Here is an 18,907-nt window from a genome sequence, read left to right on the forward strand (position 1 = left end):
TAAGTACAAGCAATTATATCAGAATTCTCTTTTATTCTGTATAATTCCCTTTGTTGTTTTGTTTAGTTTCATGAATCCAAAGCCATGCTGATAATTACATTTTTATATAACTAATTCCGTCCCCACCCATAAATTATAGAACTGCACAGTCAATTGGAAGCAATTATATATTGTTTAAACTTAGCATAACTAAATGCAATTCTACTTTTCAGACCCGTTTCCTTCATAATAATCTACATCTGAGTCATAAGCAATTTCATCTTTTCCATTGCTCAGGCTAATCCTCTCAGTAACCCTTGATCATCTCTCCTCCTGTCCACTATAAAACAGTCAGCTAATCTTATTAATTCTATCTGCTATATATATCCAGACTGTGAACACTATTCCTTAGTATTCCATTCTACCAATATAGTGTCAGCCACCTTTAGCCATTTTCCAGCTTATTACAATAGCTCCCTAACTAATATAACTAATCTCCTGATTCAGCCTTTCATCTCCTCTTATCTAGTCTTAACACAGCAGTCCAATGGTACCACTAAAATAGAATTAGGTTGATGTCCATTCTCTGTAAATCTCATGACTGGCTTTCGATTTTAATCTAAAGTCAGTGGATATAATGACCTGCATGGACCAATGCAATATATACCTAAACCCTATTAACAGTCTGACCTCCACTTTATTGTTCTCCTCTATCTCTCCATACCAGTTACACCACTATATCTTAAAGCATACTAAGCATGTTCTTTCCTCAGGACATTGCTCTGTTTTTTTCCCAATTGGAATAATCTTCAGACTTTGGGACTTGATTTCATACCTTAAACAAACTGTTATTCAACTATCATCTCCTCAATGAAATTCTCCAAACTGCCTTTGAGGAACCATATCCACTCTGAAACTCACCTTATGACTTTCCTACAACCAATACTTGGGCATCATCTAATTTTTTTTTAAATATGGAACGCTTCACGAATTTGCGTGCATCATCTAATTTTTAACATACATTATAAATGCAATATAGATTTTCTGTTCCACTGTGCACCTCACTAAAAGCTTATTTTGGTTTTATGGCCACACCAAGCAGTGATCAATGGCTACGCCAGCCTTTGTGTTTAGGGAAACAGATGTGGTCAGTTCAGGGAATCAAACCAGAGTCTGCTGCATGAAAGGGAACCATCAATGTTCTCAGAATGTCTCCCTGGCCCATAATAAAGAATTTTTTTAAAAATTGTCCTTTTTGAGCAGGGCTTTCTAAAAGAACCTAAACCAATGTATAAAATTTATGTGAAATAATGTATAAAATTTTATGCTAAACATTTTTTGCCACACCCGGTGACACTCAGGGGTTACTCCTGTATATGCAACTCAGAAATCGCTCCTGGCTTGGAGGTATATGGAACACTGGGGGAACAAACCACGGTTCGTCCTAGATTAGCGTGTGCAAGGCAAATGTACTACTGTTTGTGCCACCACTCCAGGCCAGAAACAAATATTTTTGAATAATAGAAAAGATAAATGTAAAGATATTGTGCATATAAATGTAAATAAATGTAGATAAATGTAAATAAAGATAAATGAGGAATATTTAAGTAGTGATTTTCAAGTATCAGTGACTTGAATATTTTGGTGGTACAAAATTTGCATCTTTTTGAAAATACATCACCTACTGGTGTTTTTCCGCACTTCCCACTCAAAATAAAGGTAGTTGGACTTACACCACTTATATTAGAATAAATATCAAGATTGCACTTCAGACATTGTTTCCTCAGTTAAAACAATTTTCAAGGAAGTTTTATAGGGTTACTATTCATTTTTCCTAATAATATATCCTCATTACAAAATTTTCATGTTATCCCAATTATCTAATATATCCCCTCAAAGCAACAGCATAAATTATAAGAAAAAATTCACAAGGTTAGGGTAAAATGAAAGAAAAGACAAATATAACATGAATTTCTTTTCTATTCTGGATGTTTTCTTTTTCTTTTGAGTCATATTGGTGGTGCTTTAATGGCTACTTTCATTTGGGTACTTGATAGCCCATAAGGTTCTAGGAAATAAACCTTGAGTTCCTGCATGCAAAGCAGGCATTTCATACTATCTATGACCCCCAACCTGGTCATACTATCTATGACTCCCAACCTGGTTTTCTTAATCTATATAACCAATATTACAAAAATATCTCAAAAAATAACACTTTAAAAATAGGTTGTTATGATCTTCTAATTTAAAGATGATAAAATAAAAATACATTTAACTAACATTACATTATGTAAATTTATGTTCATATTTCATGATTAAAGGTAACATAAAAATAGAACCATGCTTGTAAAAAATCAATATTAATATACACAAAAGTAACTAATTCCTTGTTACTGAGGTTATACTCTAAGTGAAACTTGCAGAAATGCCTAACTGCCAACATCAGCTTTTATTTTAGACAAAGGTTTAAAAGGTTTTATCAATTAACATTAAGACAGATCATAAACAATATAAATACAAATAAGGGAAGAAAATTGTCATTTTTAGATATGCTAACACAACAAAAGCATATGGTTCATGAGCTCATCAAAGTATTTAGCTGATAAAAAATGTGAATAATGGGGCCAGATAGCAGTATAATGGGTAGGGCACATGTCTTACATGTAGATGAGCCTGGTTGATTCCAAACATCCCATATTATCTCCTTCGGAGTCCCATCAGAAGTGATCCCTGAGCAAAGAACTAGAAGAAGCCTTATGTGACCCACCATAAAGAAGGATTTGCAAGTTCTTTACTATAAGCAATGAATCTAGAAATGTTTGGTTTCTCAAGTACTTTTCCATTTTTTTTGTAGGCTTTTGAAAAGATGTGGGCATCTCTCAGTGAATCTATTCCATTCATAAAATAGTATAAAAGTTAATTAGTAAGGCTAAATGATAAATGATAAATTTCCTAGAACTTCTTAAATAGTTTTCCATTTTCACAATTATTTTTATTAGATTATATAAAAAAATTCTTTCACTGAGAGATCAGCTTCACTTATTACTACTGTAGCAGAACTAGAAAGTAAAGACATGCCTCCTGATCATGATCCATGATGCTGTGTAAATTAGTAATATTTGGAACAGATTTAACTATGTAGAGTTTAATGTATAACTCTTGGCAAAAAGTACTACAATAAGTAATATTACTGATTTAGAAAAAGAAAGTGTTATTATGGGCACTATAGTCAAAATCTGAAAACAAGTGTCCAAGAACATATGACTGGATTAAAAAAACTACATATTTCATTTACAAAATGTAATATTAAATGATTATATGAGAAGACAGAAAACCATAAACTTTCCTCTTTGTGGACAGAAATAGAGGATACTAGGCTGAGTAAAGGCAGCCAGAAGAGGCAACTGAAACAGAGTAATCTGTGTGGGATATAAAGATACACAGTATGGAAGTAACAAATAGCCAAAGGAAGTATAACTTGAGAACTAGCTATGAATTAAATTTACTCTAGCAGGGAGACTGGGATTAGGTAGTAAAAGAGGGAGTGACCCTGAGAAAATGGGGAAGGAAAATAGATGTCTGGTAGAAGTTGTAATTTGGAAACCAGTATTCATGAAATCTTTTTTTTTTTTTTTTGGTTTTTGAGCCACACCCGGCAGTACTCAGGGATTACTCCTGGCTGTCTGCTCAGAAATAGCTCCTGGCAGGCACGGGGGACCATATGGGACACCGGGATTCGAACCAACCACCTTTGGTCCTGGATCGGCTGCTTGCAAGGCAAACACCGCTGTGCTATCTCTCCGGGCCCAGTATTCATGAAATCTTATCACAAACAGTACTGTTTAGTACTGTTTAGTACTTTTAGTCAATAGTAACTAAGAAGTAAAATAATAATGCTAAAAGAAGTAGAGATGAACAATGTTTCCCTTTCAAATTTTCTAATTTATACTCTGTAGCTAAAGTCAGATAATTTTTCATTTTCCTTTACATTTTCCCTTTCTCTCTAATAGGGACTACTTCCAATCATGTTGAGTTGGCAATACGAAACTGAGATTTTGAAAGTCAGTATATGATGCTAATGTGCTCAGTGTTAAGCATGAAATGCTGGCTCAGGTTAATAGTAATATAAGTCAATACTAATTAACTTGATATTTAAATTTATATGTATAAAAATGACTCTATAACCTGAATTTTCCAAAAATAAAAACACATTTAGGAGCCAGAGCAATAGTACAGGAGTACGAATATTGGCTATACACATGGCCAACCCAGGCTTAATACTTAGGATCTATAGTCCACCACACACCATCAGGAATAATTCCTGAGTGCGGAACTAGGAGGAACCATCTAGAATCACTGGGTTTACTCTTACCTGTGGCAAGAAAGAAAAAGAGAGTAAAAGGAAAAAAGAAGAAATAAAGGAAGGAAACAGAGAGGGAGGGAAAGAGGCAGGGGACAGAAGGAAGGGAGGGAGGGAGGGAGGGAGGGAGGAAAGTAAGGAGGGAGAGGAAAGAAAGAAAGAAAGAAAGAAAGAAAGAAAGAAAGAAAGAAAGAAAGAAAGAAAGAAAGAAAGAAAGAAAGAAAGAAAGAAAGAAAGAAAGAAAGAAAGAAAGAAAGAAAGAAAGAAAGAAAGAAAGAAAGAAAGAAAGAAGAAAGAAAGAAGAAAGAAAGAGAGAAAGAGAAAGAGAGAAAGAAAGAGAGAAGAGAAAGAGAAGAAAGAGAAGAAAGAAAGAAAGAAAGAAAGAAAGAAAGAAAGAAAGAAAGAGAAAGAAAGAAAGAAAGAAAGAAAGAAAGAAAGAGAGAGAGAGAAAAGAAAGAAAGAAAGAAAGAAAGAAAGAAAGAAAGAAAGAAAGAAAGAAAGAAAGAAAGAAAGAAAGAAGGAAGGAAGGAAGGAAGGAAGGAAGGAAGGAAGGAAGGAAGGAAGGAAGGAAGGAAGGAAGGAAAGAAGGAAGGAAGGAAGAAGACAAATTCTAAATAATAAATTCAACACTTAATAAGGTGAAGGTGGCATATAAGAATTATCAATACTCTAACTCTGGTGGAAATCAATTTAATGGTCATTCTTCACTTTATAAGTAGTCATAAATATATCTGTATGTCTTGCCTTTAGCAGGATCCAAAATTAGTATATAATATAATACATTGGCCATATTTAAAAAATTAACTATATGAGTCTGTATCACATTTTATGTTAGAATTGATTTTTTTTTACCGGAAATAAAGTAAAATATTTATAAACCAAGGACTAAAGAGTAAAGTAAAACAGGAAATAAGAGACAAAGCCACAGTAAAGTCTAGACTCACAGTTAGCTCACACAGTATGTTTACAGCCTTATACAATATCCTAGACAATCAGTTCAACTTCTGCCTGGTTTCTGACAAATGACATATCCTTCACAAAATTATTGTGATTTGGCACCTGGGGAATCAAGTAGCAAGAATGAATACCTAAACAAAAAAAGAATGAATATCTACATATCTTTATAAAATTCAATATTAATTTTCTATTTTGTAAAATATATGGAGAATTCAAAAATATTATGAAATTCATTTGTTTGGGCACCTGAGATAGTACATTAGGTAAGATTCTTACCATGATAGTGGTTGACCTGGGCTTGATCTCTGGCATATGGGCCCCTGAGCTTACAGATGTGATCCCTGAATGTAGTTAGGAATAAGCACTCAGCATTGAAGCATGTGGCCCAAAACCAAAATATTACTATTGGTAGTATTTTGTTTTAAGAATGAGAACTTCACGCAATGCAAAACATAGTTATTTGCATATGTGATATATTATCTGTCTAGGGTTATAAGTAAACTGCTCTGAAAAAGCATGGAACGTGACTTCTATTTAAAAGGTTACAATTTCCTTGGAATTACATTATAATTTAAAATGGTTAAAATTTCTGGATGTCACTAAAATAAGAAATTACTTTTAAAAGCACTTAAATAATTGTACATTTAAAAAGAATGCTTGTTTAGTCAGATAGACCACAAGATAGATGCCATGAAGCAGAACAAAAGGAGCAAGGGGGAAAAACTTATTATACCAATAATTATTCTGTAATTTGGTGCTTTTTTATAATCATTAAGTTTATTTTTATTTTTAAACCCTATGCTATTTATAACAAATATTTTAGAAAACTGGAACATTATATTTTCAAAATTATAACAGCCTCTTCACTAACTTATAGTTACCTATAAATTATTTATTTCCCCTTTGCAATCAATAAAATTCTAAAGACATAAATATTTATTTAATAATAATAAAATTATTATTATGAATCACATTATAAATGTGGAGACTCTTCTTCCTACCGTGATATTCTACAATAACAAGAAAAAGATCTGAGTATAGTGAGAACATGAGATACATTAAGCTTCTTTACAAGCTCAGAAGAAAGGCACAGATGGTATTTTTTTTACCTAATAAAAGTTGGATATGGTTAAATTATAATTTATATACTATAAAAACACACAAGGTAGTATCATAAAATATAAAGAAGTTAGTTCATATAATATACCAGGTAACAAGCCTCCCAACCTTTTCCAAAATTTACTTTCTTTTACTTGAAGAAAGAAAAACAATAGACTACTGCATAGCTTTATCTGCAGTGCTACCTTGAATATTAATGGTTGCTAGAGGAATATGGTTATACTTTTTTTTTAAGTGTCTGGTTATGCTTTCTCAAATGAGTTTAGGATGACTAAATCAAGCGCTATTGGAAGGCATACATCAGTTTTGTTTTTTATTTACATTTTGTAAGTTAGAAACTGCTTGATAACATGTACCCAATGTCTGTGTGGACTAATATATGTCTATCTGTTCAAAGCAATGTAAAACTTAGACAGAAGTTAGTGGTTCTTTCATAGCTTCAGCTCAAAATCAGTTATTGCTCAAGCAAATGACTTCTTACTTCCAATGGCATCCTTACATTTTACCAATTTTTGTCTGAGTTTAAAGTTTATGCAGAAAGTACTCTAATATCAATACTTATATCAAACCATATATAAAAGAAAGAAAGGAAAAACAAAGACAACCATGAACTCCCTCCTTTTTTTTTTTTTTTTTTTTTTTTTTTTTTTTTGGCCATATACAGGCAAAGGGGTTGGAGATGGTTCAGCAAAACAGGTTTGAAGTACAAAAGAGTAATTAAAAGTGACTGGTGGTGTTGTTTTACTGCATTGGCTAAAGGTACATTTATCACAGTGAGACTTCAGAGGAAGTATCTTAAACAATAGAAGAGTACACTTCTGCTTTGTTTTCAAATTCACAATTTAAAAACCTAGTTTTTTCTCCCATGGGAGACTGACTCAGAACACTGGAGAAAGATCCTCACGGATAAGGCTGTTCAATAATGTCAAAGATTACTAGAGATCAAAAAGAGGGGTTCCAATGACTGCACACCATTTCCAGAAGGTCACAATCACAAGATCTTGTAGTAAAGTGAAGGTATTTACATAGAGGTTGGAAAAGGCTGTAACAAAAGACTATTTACTCTTTGAGATAGAGATTAAAACTAAGACCCATTTTTTGTATGGGTAATTCTTAGGTTAATTCTACCCTGTGAAACCCTACTTTTACAAATATAAAATCAATTCAACTAGTGCTGACTTTTATTGAAGAGCTTCAATAGCTATTCAAAACTCATCACATTTCTGTTAATATGTTCAGTAGATAATAAAGAGATTTCCCTCATAGAAAGCTAGCAGAAAAAAAAATCCTAGTACTTATTTTCCATATAAAAAAGCAAGCCTATAGTTATTTTCAAACGTGGAGCTTTCAAGTTATATGTAATTCCAAAAAAAGTAAATATCACAGGAAAAAAAACAAAACAAAAACCAGCAGCCACCTGGGATCAATTTTTAGGAAACAATGTGCTCTTCATTCACCATTTCTATGACTTGCTGAACACACCTGCATTTTTTCTGCCCTTAGGTGCGCTTTACTAAAATAAACAGGAAGTCAAGGAAGACAAGCTAAGAGCAATAATAGGTGAAAGGAATGCAGGAGTAAACAAACGAAAGGGAAGAAAAGGAGAAGGAAAGAGTAGGAGATGAGAAAAAGTACTGTGAGGAGAAAGGAAGGGAAGGCTAGTAAAGAATAAGAGATCAAAAAACATTTCCAGGATGCCTTACTACAATCCCAAGGCATGAAATTTAAAAGGCAGACAAAACAATGCTCTGGAGGTATGTTTGTCAAGTCATATATTATACCAACCAAAAATGCAATGTATACAAATGTTGCTTTGCCTTTCCAGCCTTTCTTTATCCCAACCCCAGCTCTCGTGTTTCATATATTTTGACTTCCTAATGTTTTCCTAAGAATCTGAGACAGTAGAAATCCTGTAAGCAAGAATCTGCATTCAATTGTTCATTTTCTAGTCAGCAGAAAAATAAGCAATGGAAAGGTAGAAATTAATCAGATATAGGACATAAATAAATAATCTTCAAAAAGCTTATTTTTGAAAAAGGAACACAAAGGAGGTCTGAGGAACTAGTGAGGGTATTAGGATGTCCTTGGCCTGAGTTAGATTTCCAAAAGTCCCACAAGGCCTAGTGAACACTGCTCTATAGGGATCTGAAATTCCTGACACCAACATGCATGGCCTGCATTTTCGGACCCTACTGTTGAATTACTGACCAGTTGACTTTGTATCCTGATGAATCAGATTTCTAATTATCTTATAATTTAATGAAGATAGATAGTAGAACTACACTTTATTTTTATTGTTCATTTGGAGGCATGCTATACCTGTAAGTACTCAGAGATTATTTCTGGTATTATTTCTGGTATTTGCTCAGGGTTAGTTACTAGTGGTGGTATTTAAGGGAGCAAAACCAGAAATAATTTCATTCTAAACAAGTGCCTTACCCTTGTTCAATCTTTGGCCCTAGGACAAAAATTCCATTACTTTCTTTGTTGTTTTTATTTTTGGGTCACATCTGGAATAGTCAGAACTTACTCCTGGTACAATAATTAGGGATCATTCCTGAGACACAATTTTGTGGCAGGTAACAAATCCAGTTTCAATGCATGTGAGTTAAGAGTCCGACCACTAAACCATTTCTCTGGTCACTTTTAAGGAAAAACTCAAGGTCATTGAAAATTAGAGTATTCAGTTTGCATCGATAAATTTAGTTAACATCTATAAGATAATTCTGTCCCAATTTAATATTTCCTCCTCTCAAAATACATTATAACTTATATGTAATGGTGGAAGAACCACATATTAATAGTGTAAACTTCTTTATTTCATTTATGTAAATAAAAAACTATATTTATTAAATTTAAATAATTTGAATCTAAATAATAATCATTTAAATGTAAATAAAACTATATTTATTAAATATTAATATTCATTTTTAAATTCAAATATATTCATTAAATTTAAAACAGTTATTATTATTCATTTTTATATTATACATAAAGGAAGATAACCATATTATACAGATAGTATATATGATATACATATACATATATATGCATAAATAGATATAGTGCCAACTACATTTCATACTACTTAAATTTCTTAAATATAGGGCAACATATACAATTAAATTAGCATCATTTCTATAAGTGTAAATATAAAACTTCCAAAATAGGCTTTTAAATGACAATAAAAGTATTTTTAAAATAGAAAGTTCAACTTAAGAAAGTTTCTATCTGGGGCCCGGAGAGATAGCACAGCGGTATTTGCCTTGCAAGCAGCCTATCCAGGACCAAAGGTGGTTGGTTCGAATCCCGGTGTCCCATATGGATCCTATGCCTGCCAGGAGCTATTTCTGAGCAGACAGCCAGGAGTAACCCCTGAGCAATGCCGGATGTGGCCCACAAACAAAAAAAAAAACAAAGTTTCTATCTGATACAAACTATTAATTTATAGAATTGTATAAATTATGTTGTGTTTTTTGGAAACTGTTGTAGGTTTGATTGCCAGGGATATAGAAAATGAGAATGAAGTCAACAAGAGTAAGTAATATGAACAGCATTACATTGCTAGTTTTGAGACTGTGCTTTGACAGTTAAATTTATAGTACAGCAGTTCAGAATTCCATTCTAGTATATTTACAGTGATAACCACAAAATAATTTTATTAATAAAGCTTTTTCTTGTATTATTTCATGTAATAATAGATTAACCAGTAAGATATAGAAATTTTATTATTTTCCAAAAAGGCATAAATTTGTTCAATTGTTATTAAAACCTCTAAGTGCTCTTTGTACAATTTATCTGAAATATCTTTTTAGTCTACTTTCTATACATGCTCTATTAAAAAAAAAAAACTTTATTTTGATAACAGTAAATATTCTGCTTGGTTCAATAACTCTATTGACCATATAAAGTGTTTGTGCAGTAGATATTATTGGCAAATCAATAAACCAAAAAATCTATATTTAACCATATTTTATCTCCTAATCATATATTTTTAAAGAAAACTAAATCAGATGTGATTTTTTTTTAAAATATGGAACGCTTCACGAATTTGCATGTCATCCTTGCGCAGGGGCCATGCTAATCTTCTTTGTGTTGTCCAATTTTAGTATATGTGCTGCCGATGCGTGCACCAGATGTAATTTTTTTGTTTAACAAATTATTACTATAGTCAAAACTTAACTATTTGCGTACACTCTTAAATTTTATACAAATGAACTCTTATTTAAGGCTTTAAACATTTTAATGTGTTTACAAAGTTCACAAATCAAAATAGTATTATAATAAAGAATAGAAATGATTGAAAAATACAACATGACTCAAAAATGCCAAAAGATACTGAAGATAGGATACTGGTTAAAAATCTATTAGTTAACTAAAAAACAATATATTAGTTATATCTGTTAATATTATAAAGGAAATATACCTATTTAATGCATATTAATAATTATCAGAAGAGTATATTAATACTATATGCCTATATTAAATGGTTATGACTTTATACATAGTTATGCATATTTAATGCATGCCAGTGTATGCATATGTATTTATGATTTATGCACCAAAATTTATTCAGAATTTTAGAAGAATTAATCATTAAGTAATAAATACTCCTAGCCAGTTATAAAACTAGTTAGTCATTCTATAGCTGTAAGTTAGTAATATGAACACATCTAATTAGGATGATACTAAATTATGTTACGTCTTCACCAAGAATTTTTAATAGTCTTGCAATTAATTATTCTTGTGACTTTTAACAAAATAATATTGAATTTTTGGAATCAAAACTTAAAAATTACTACATTAAAATATTTCAACTTTTTTCATTTTAACAAAGGATACCATTAAATTATACATTAACAGATAAAAAATATATTAGTTATATAATTATTTTTGATAGGGAAAACATTACAAATTCAGTGGTAAATAACATTCCGATGATAAGAACAGCATTTTTGTAAGAAATATCAGAAAATTAGAAGTTTTTGATCATATCCATATTATAGTGATACTATGGAAAAATAACTGATATCATGTATTGATGTAATATGAAAGAATCTGAGAAAGTACTCATCACTTTCTCTAAATGTTTTCAAAGTATCAAAAATCCAAATTTTTCAAAATATTATGGGTACCTTTAGCATAGAAGACAGTACCATCCTATGCTCTGCAAATCACTAAATACCTGTTTAAAATTATAAGATATTTGTAGCACGTTCAAACAGACAGCTAACTTTTTCAAAATGTATTTTAATTTGTTTTCTAACAGCTTAAAAATTCAATTGGTTTTTTTCTTTCCAATGTCCAGAGAAGAGCAGCAAAACATTGCATATAACAAAAATTTTGCATGGTTGTACTAAAGTATTACAAAACTATTACAGAAAAGTTTTGCATGGTTGTACTGAATTATTACAAAACTATTACAGAAAAGTTAAATATTTCAGAATGATTGCATGTGTCTGTATGTAAACTAAATAGAGTGAGAAAATTAATTAGTATAAGATTTAATGTATAAATTATAACCATATAGTTATGTAAATTATATAAAGATTTAATAGTATAAGTAGTATAAGCAATTTATGAGAAAAACAAGAGAAGAAAATCAGAAAGGTGAGTTATCTGTTAATGAGAATAAATACAATTATAGAAAACAATGATGGATTAAAAGCAGAATGGAAATAGCATTTAACCTAGAAATGTCCCTAAAAGTTATACAACTACAAAGACAGAACAAAGAACTATATTTAAGTTTAGGTGCTAACTATGACAATATCTTAAAGTATACAATGTATGTTATATTCAAAAGGACATAAAGATTGACTACACCTAGAGTTAAACACATTCATTATTTTTAAAGTATATAAATCTAATTAAATATCGAAGTTTGGTAAAAAAAATACAATGCAATTTAATCACAAACTCTGGTATAAGTTTTTAGGTACAACTCTACTTATTTAGAAGGCACCAGATCTCTTTCAGGGTCGGCCTGGCTAAAAAGATCTGAGACCCATTCAAGCACACATAATTCAAGAGACCTGCCTGCCAGCAATAAAGGCCGAAATTGGATACTTGGTGAGATTAATTACCTAGATAGGGCTTGATAATGCAAGTCAAATGGGAATGTAATTAAAGTGCACCTTCCATGAAAATTATTCATTGCTGATGGATCATGTGACAGATAAATCAAAAGGCATTAAAAAAAAGCCTACAGGTTAACTTGAAGCAGGTCTTTTCTCCTTATAAAAGTCTGTAATTGCAGGTGTGGAATTCACTCCTGCTGTCCTATCCTCATCATGATACCATAAGAGAAAAGAGAGATTGTATTAGAAACAGAAGCCAATAGAAAAACCATTAGGATCAGAGTTCCAAACAAAAGGTCAGCTAGACTGGAACCAGTTGGCTGGCAGCTTTCAGGGGAGAATACCACTTTATGTTCATACTATAATGGGATTGCAACCATAAAAGAACAAGTGATGAATTAATAAGATGACTAGTCCCCAGGGTGCAATTCTTACAGATGAAAGGCATGCTGGGGTAATCAAACAGAGTTATAAATTAGATAAATCAGATGGCATAAGACGTATTTTACATCATCATAATTAAATAAAGTCTTCCTGAATATGCTGTTAATTCTTTACTGTCAATACACTTATTTACAGCTAAGAACAATAAAAAACAGAGTTTTACAACAAGAGCAGAGTAATTTCAGTTACCCAGAGGGATACTAAATCTAATTTTTATGTTGTGTTCTCTTAGGTAAGTTTATTATACACCTAACAGCAGAGAGATAAAACAAAATGTCCAATTAAGATAGTTATTGAAAAATATGGCTTTACAGGCTACTCATTTTCTTGCTTTAATAAATTAGTACATCTCACTTTACCTAAGCTGTGGAAAGAACAAAAACATGTTACTCCATTCAAGAACAACTTTAATGCTGAACAAGAAGCCATGCCTAAAAAAAGGTATTAGGAATTGACACAAAAAAGGTCAATTAGTACCCAGAAAAAGTAACCTTAGATAAATAGTATTAAAGCAATCTACTGAAATCTAATAGTAATAATAGTAAACTAATAATTTAAATATAAATATATGATTCTAAACCCTCAAATACATTTTAACTTTAAAAACAGTTTCTTGGTCAGAGAGATAACTATATTCAGGAGTGCATGTTCTGGATACTTGGTTGCCGAAGATTGAATTAAAGTTCCATATCTTTACAAAGCACAGCCAGGCAGAGCACAGCATGTGTCCCAGACAATAAAATAAACATTTCCAAAACCTTGAGCCTGGCAGTGGAGTACAGTTCTGTGAGGTAAGTTGTCCCAGAACCTCTCCAAGTGTGGCTTTTAGAAAATCGCAGTGATATTTTTGATGATTTCATAATAAATTTTATAAAAAGACAAATATTGATTTCAAATTCCCTTTAATAGCCTATTTATCCCCAAATCACCTATAATTTCTCAAAAGAACTTGAAAACAAAGCCTTATCAGAAATGAGCTAACTATTTTAGAGTAGTATATATTAAAACTGAACTAAATATAACATCTACATAATAGCTGTCTACAAGGTGAAAACTCAAGAATAGGAAAATTCACAAACAAACACAAAATAAAAATTTCTGTATCTAAATCAGATGCACAGAGTTTGCGTTCAAAGTGTTATTGGCAAATGTACAAAGATACACCTGTTGGAGAAAGGTGTTCTTGTAGCCCTCTGTTCCTAAAGGGTAACTGATGAAAATGAAAAACAACACTGCAAGCAAACAAGATTTATCAAGACACACTACTCTTTATGTTTCTCATAAATTCCAGTCAGCAAACTAATCCTAACAATACTACAAAGAAAACTGTTCATGATTTGTAGAAGAGTTGAAACGTGTCCAGAAAATGGACTAAATGAAAGTCACGATTACACAATAATTAAGCTTCTTCCATTTCATTCCTGGATTGAAGAAAATAATGAAACATAAAAGTTGTAAGAGAACACTGTAAAACAAATCAGATTAGTATATTTTTAAATATAACACCTGTATGTAACGCAGCAGGTATTCTGACTTGGTGTACAGATCAGATAAATATCTAATATTCATAGAAATATCATTTGACCTTCTGTTCATTGTCTATATGATTTTTAAAAATAGATAAAATGTGGCTAAAAAAAAAGGTAATGTCAAATTGTAAGTATACTAAAAATAGGAGTAACGTTTCCAAACTGTTAGATGGTCTCCTACATTTTATACTTGAGTCCATGATATGGAACATAATTTTTAATGTCTGGGAAGAAGGAAATAACTTAAAGAAAAATATATAGGAAGAAATCAAATATAAAATATAGCTCCATGTAGAACTACAGTGACTACATACAGAAGCAAGCAGCAGACTTATTCAGTGAATTTTTGTTCATCACTTGCTTTTATAGTAATCATAAATGATAATATATTAAAGTGAACATGTTATAAAATACATCTTTATAAAATTAACATCTTTATTTTATGACCTCTATCTCTGAGATTACTGGCTTCTGAAGAATGAAATTTATGTAGTACTAAATTTAGGTTTTTAGTAATGTCAGGGGTGTGAAAATAGAATGAGATGTCAAAACAAGGAGAAAACAAGGTTATCATAATGTATAAGAAAAGAACAAAGGCAGTCATTTTTTTTAACAAAACTCAGGCTCATTCTCTAAACAGTCTACCACAATCATTTTTTTAAACAAAATTCAGACTCATTATCTTAAGAGTCTTCCAGTCTGATAAATGTTGTATGAAATAAGCATAAAATTAATCTATTACAATTCAGGTCAGTCAACACGAAGCATTACATCACATATCACTTAGTTATAGGCTTTGTTTTCAACCATGACAAATATAATTCTAACATTTTCTTCCACATGTTGGCGATCTAAATGGTTTCTTATGACTCCACATTGTCAAAGATAATAAACTTTCTTCTATCGTTATTCAGTTGACCTTCTGTAACATTTGATTCCATGATCAATTGACTGGATAATTTCCTTCCTTTGGTTACTGTCATAGCCCTTTGTCCTTTATTGAGTCTTTGTCATGTGTTTTTGATATTTTGTCTGTTACTAACCACTGTGTTCTCAAAATTCCTCTCAAACCTTTAAATTAGTTTGACTTCGACTTCCCCAAAAAAGTCATTCAGTAACTCACTATTGAAAGAATTAAGCTTTAAGCTTTGCCTTTAAGCTCTGCCACTATCCTGATGCTCATTTTATTAGAAAGGCATATATGTTCACGACAATTAAAATTTAAAAGTTCAATATGTAAGCCATATGATTAAAATAAAAATTATATTAAAAATATGTACCTAAAATATTATCAACGATATGTAAGCCACTATGATTAAAATAAAAATTATTTTAAAATTGTTTAAAGTTCACATAGTTTTAAGAGTTTATATCCATGTAAACATACATAAATGTATGAGGTCACTTGTGGTATAGCTTCATGTAATCAGAGATAAAGAATGTTATTAAGAATATTAAAAACATTTGAGCAAATTGCATTAGTGTTAAGACTTAACCAGGATTTTGGAATCAATTATCATTTGGTGGTTATCATGAAAACTATACAATGTTATGCATCTTTCTATATGCTGAAGTTAATGATCAAATATTATTAGGAAATGAACCACTAATTATCTGATGCCAACATGCTATGGATGATTAAGAACTGTAAGCACATAAAACTCTGCTAATTGCTTTACTCAGATATCTTTCGCTAGTCCTTGTATCTTAAGCAAAGCAAGCAGCTACAGGTCTGTATGAACATCTCTGCCATGTACTTTGTCACAAAACATATATCATCTACTCTGCTTTCTCCCTGAATAATTGTGTTTCATTGCAACAATTATCTTTTCCTGTGTGAATGAATTCTTTGTAAACGCAGTGAAAATTTTTCGAATTTCTTTTGAGTTTTTAACCTTTAAATTAACCCTTGTTTCTCATTTAAAATAGTATGAGGAATTGAAGTCAGAAAACAGTTTGAACTAAAACAACCGTTGAACAGGATTCTACACCAGTAATCGACTGATCTGAAAAGCAAGATCTTGATAGTGTTCTCTCCTTTACCCTATTACTTAGATCAGTTGGTTAAAACTGTTAATGATCCTCTTGGATCAATGTCTTGTCCTTGTAGCTCTAATTTACTGCATTAGCTGATTAGTACAGATGTTTTTGTGGATGGTTTTGCATCATTCCACCAGATTGCTTGTCTGAATCAAATTTGTTTCAATCCATCACCAATGAAGCAAGAATAAAATAATCAACATTTACTCTCTCTTAACACTGGTACTGAAAAACAGAACCAGTAAATGTTTGTCAATTTAAAGAGTATCTACTACCTTTCTCACTTAGGTATCCCTAAGATTACTTGGATGTTACTAATTTTAGCAGAGTTCAGGACATGGGGCTAGGGAACTTAAACAAATAATTAGTGAACTTAAAATTTCAACACTATCATTATTTCATCAACATTATGTGAACTCATTTTTTTGATATAAGAATAATATCACAAAACTATTCACTGGCTTTTCATCCTCTGAAATAGAGCTATTAATTTCTTTGTTTTCAGTGATTTTATCCATGAAATTTTTTCTGCACAATGCTGTTTATGTGTTAATGCTTATGAGACATTGTTATAAGAATTTGTCTATAAAACTAATCAATCATACACGCATAAATCAAAATGTTATTTCACTGTATCAGAACACCAAGTAAATCAGGTAAAAAATATCTAGTCAATTAATGAGTATCAAGAAATAATATAGAATATACTTTGCAAACACTGTTTCTTATTATTTTTCAGAGTAATCTAATTTAATTAATATAATACACATATAATTTTGTGTAATATATACTTGTGGAACATTTCCAGAAAAAAAATAAAGAATTAAATATACATCAAACTAAGATTAAGTAAACTAAAAATATTTTACACAGTCATGTAGATTCTTCCTATTAACTTGGTTTTTATATTTCTTCAAAAATACCTGTTTAATCACAGTTTAGTAAAACAGAACAAATATCTTGTATTTGTATTGTATATCTTGTATTGTATATCTTCAAAGTAAATGATCATTTCTTTCAGAATAATATGTAGATGGCTTTTCAATTGACTATAATCCCCATTAAATAAACAGTGAAAGAATAAGTAATATTTCAATAGGTAATATATAAGAATTAATTTGTATATTTAATCATCCTCAATAATTTCCTAGTTGTTAACTAAGTACTATTTGAAGAGCCTATGTAGAGAAGGTTAAAATTAACCAGTTAACAATCTCGAAAACAGATTTAAAAAGTATTTTTCCTAGAATGCCTTGAAATATTTATCATTTCATAATCATGTAGATATTGTTAGTTTAATAATGCCAAGGATATGGCAAATTTGGGTCAGGACTGAAAATTCAGGGACAAAAGTCAAAATTTATTTTGTAGTGAATATTCTTCTACTATGAATATAGCATCTTTTACAATTTATTACAAATGTATTAGTTATATTAAAAAGCACATGTCTTTAACTAAAATATGATTAGTGTTTCTTACATTGCATCAAATTTACCTTATTGAAGGTGAAAATCATAGAAATGAATAAATTTAATATAATTCTCATTTCTTGACCCACATTCTCATGCATGTACATTACTATGCATGTACATTACTCTCTATATGTATGGAAAATAAATAATTTCCTTTAAAATAATAAGAAAAAAGTGATCTCAATGAAGTGTATTTGTATTAATATATTCAAGCAACGATAACAAAATGTCACAGTCTGATTAGACTGAAAAAATAAAAGCAATGCATTTCCTCACAGTTCTGGAGACTGAAAAGTCTATTAAAAAGTAAAGACAGAAAGTCCTTGAATAACAGGATTCATATTCCATCACTTTCCCTGGCTTGCAGATAGTAATCTTCACTAGTATCTTGCTGTGTTCTAATATCACCTTTCCTTTTCTACACAGTGATGTTCAGAGCTTACTTCAGCTCTCTGCTCAGTGATTATTCCTGACAGATACTGAAGGTCCATATGTAGTACCATGATTAAACCCTGATTGAACATAGTCAAGACAAGTGTTTAAGACATGGCACTATATCTCTTGGTCTAGTAAATACTTTTAAATAATTAAATACATATTCTTAGTATCATATTCCACTGAAGTACACGTCAAGGTCAAAATTCCTAAAAAATATAAAAATGTTTATTTCCATGATGTAAATATATAAATAAAAAGTAATTACTTTTATTTAAAATACATGATTATTTTAATTTCCTACCATTTAATAAATCAAAAAGAGATAGGTTAACTTACGACAACAATAGTCACAGGCTGGATCACTATAATCAATGTCAGAGAATATATTTTTGAACATGATAGAAATGATATTTGTCAATGTCTTTCAATACTTTTATTTATTTATACTATTATATCATATGGCTTTATTTTATGTTTTATTTTGAACAG

At 30.8% G+C, this 18,907-nt stretch overlaps 1 protein-coding gene and 1 non-coding gene across 6 annotated transcripts in view; both read right to left on the reverse strand.

The window, feature by feature from the left end:
* EPHA7 (EPH receptor A7) overlaps positions 1-18,907 on the reverse strand; it is a 178,822-nt gene that overhangs the window by 96,386 nt on the left and 63,529 nt on the right. The gene's annotated exons all lie outside the window — the stretch shown is intronic.
* Positions 10,443-10,548, reverse strand: LOC126007412 (U6 spliceosomal RNA). The gene has a single exon (XR_007494987.1). It is a non-coding gene; the product is annotated as a U6 spliceosomal RNA (small nuclear RNA).

Source organism: Suncus etruscus, chromosome 4 (genome assembly GCF_024139225.1).
Source record: "Suncus etruscus isolate mSunEtr1 chromosome 4, mSunEtr1.pri.cur, whole genome shotgun sequence".
In the NCBI taxonomy this organism is placed as follows: domain Eukaryota; kingdom Metazoa; phylum Chordata; class Mammalia; order Eulipotyphla; family Soricidae; genus Suncus; species Suncus etruscus.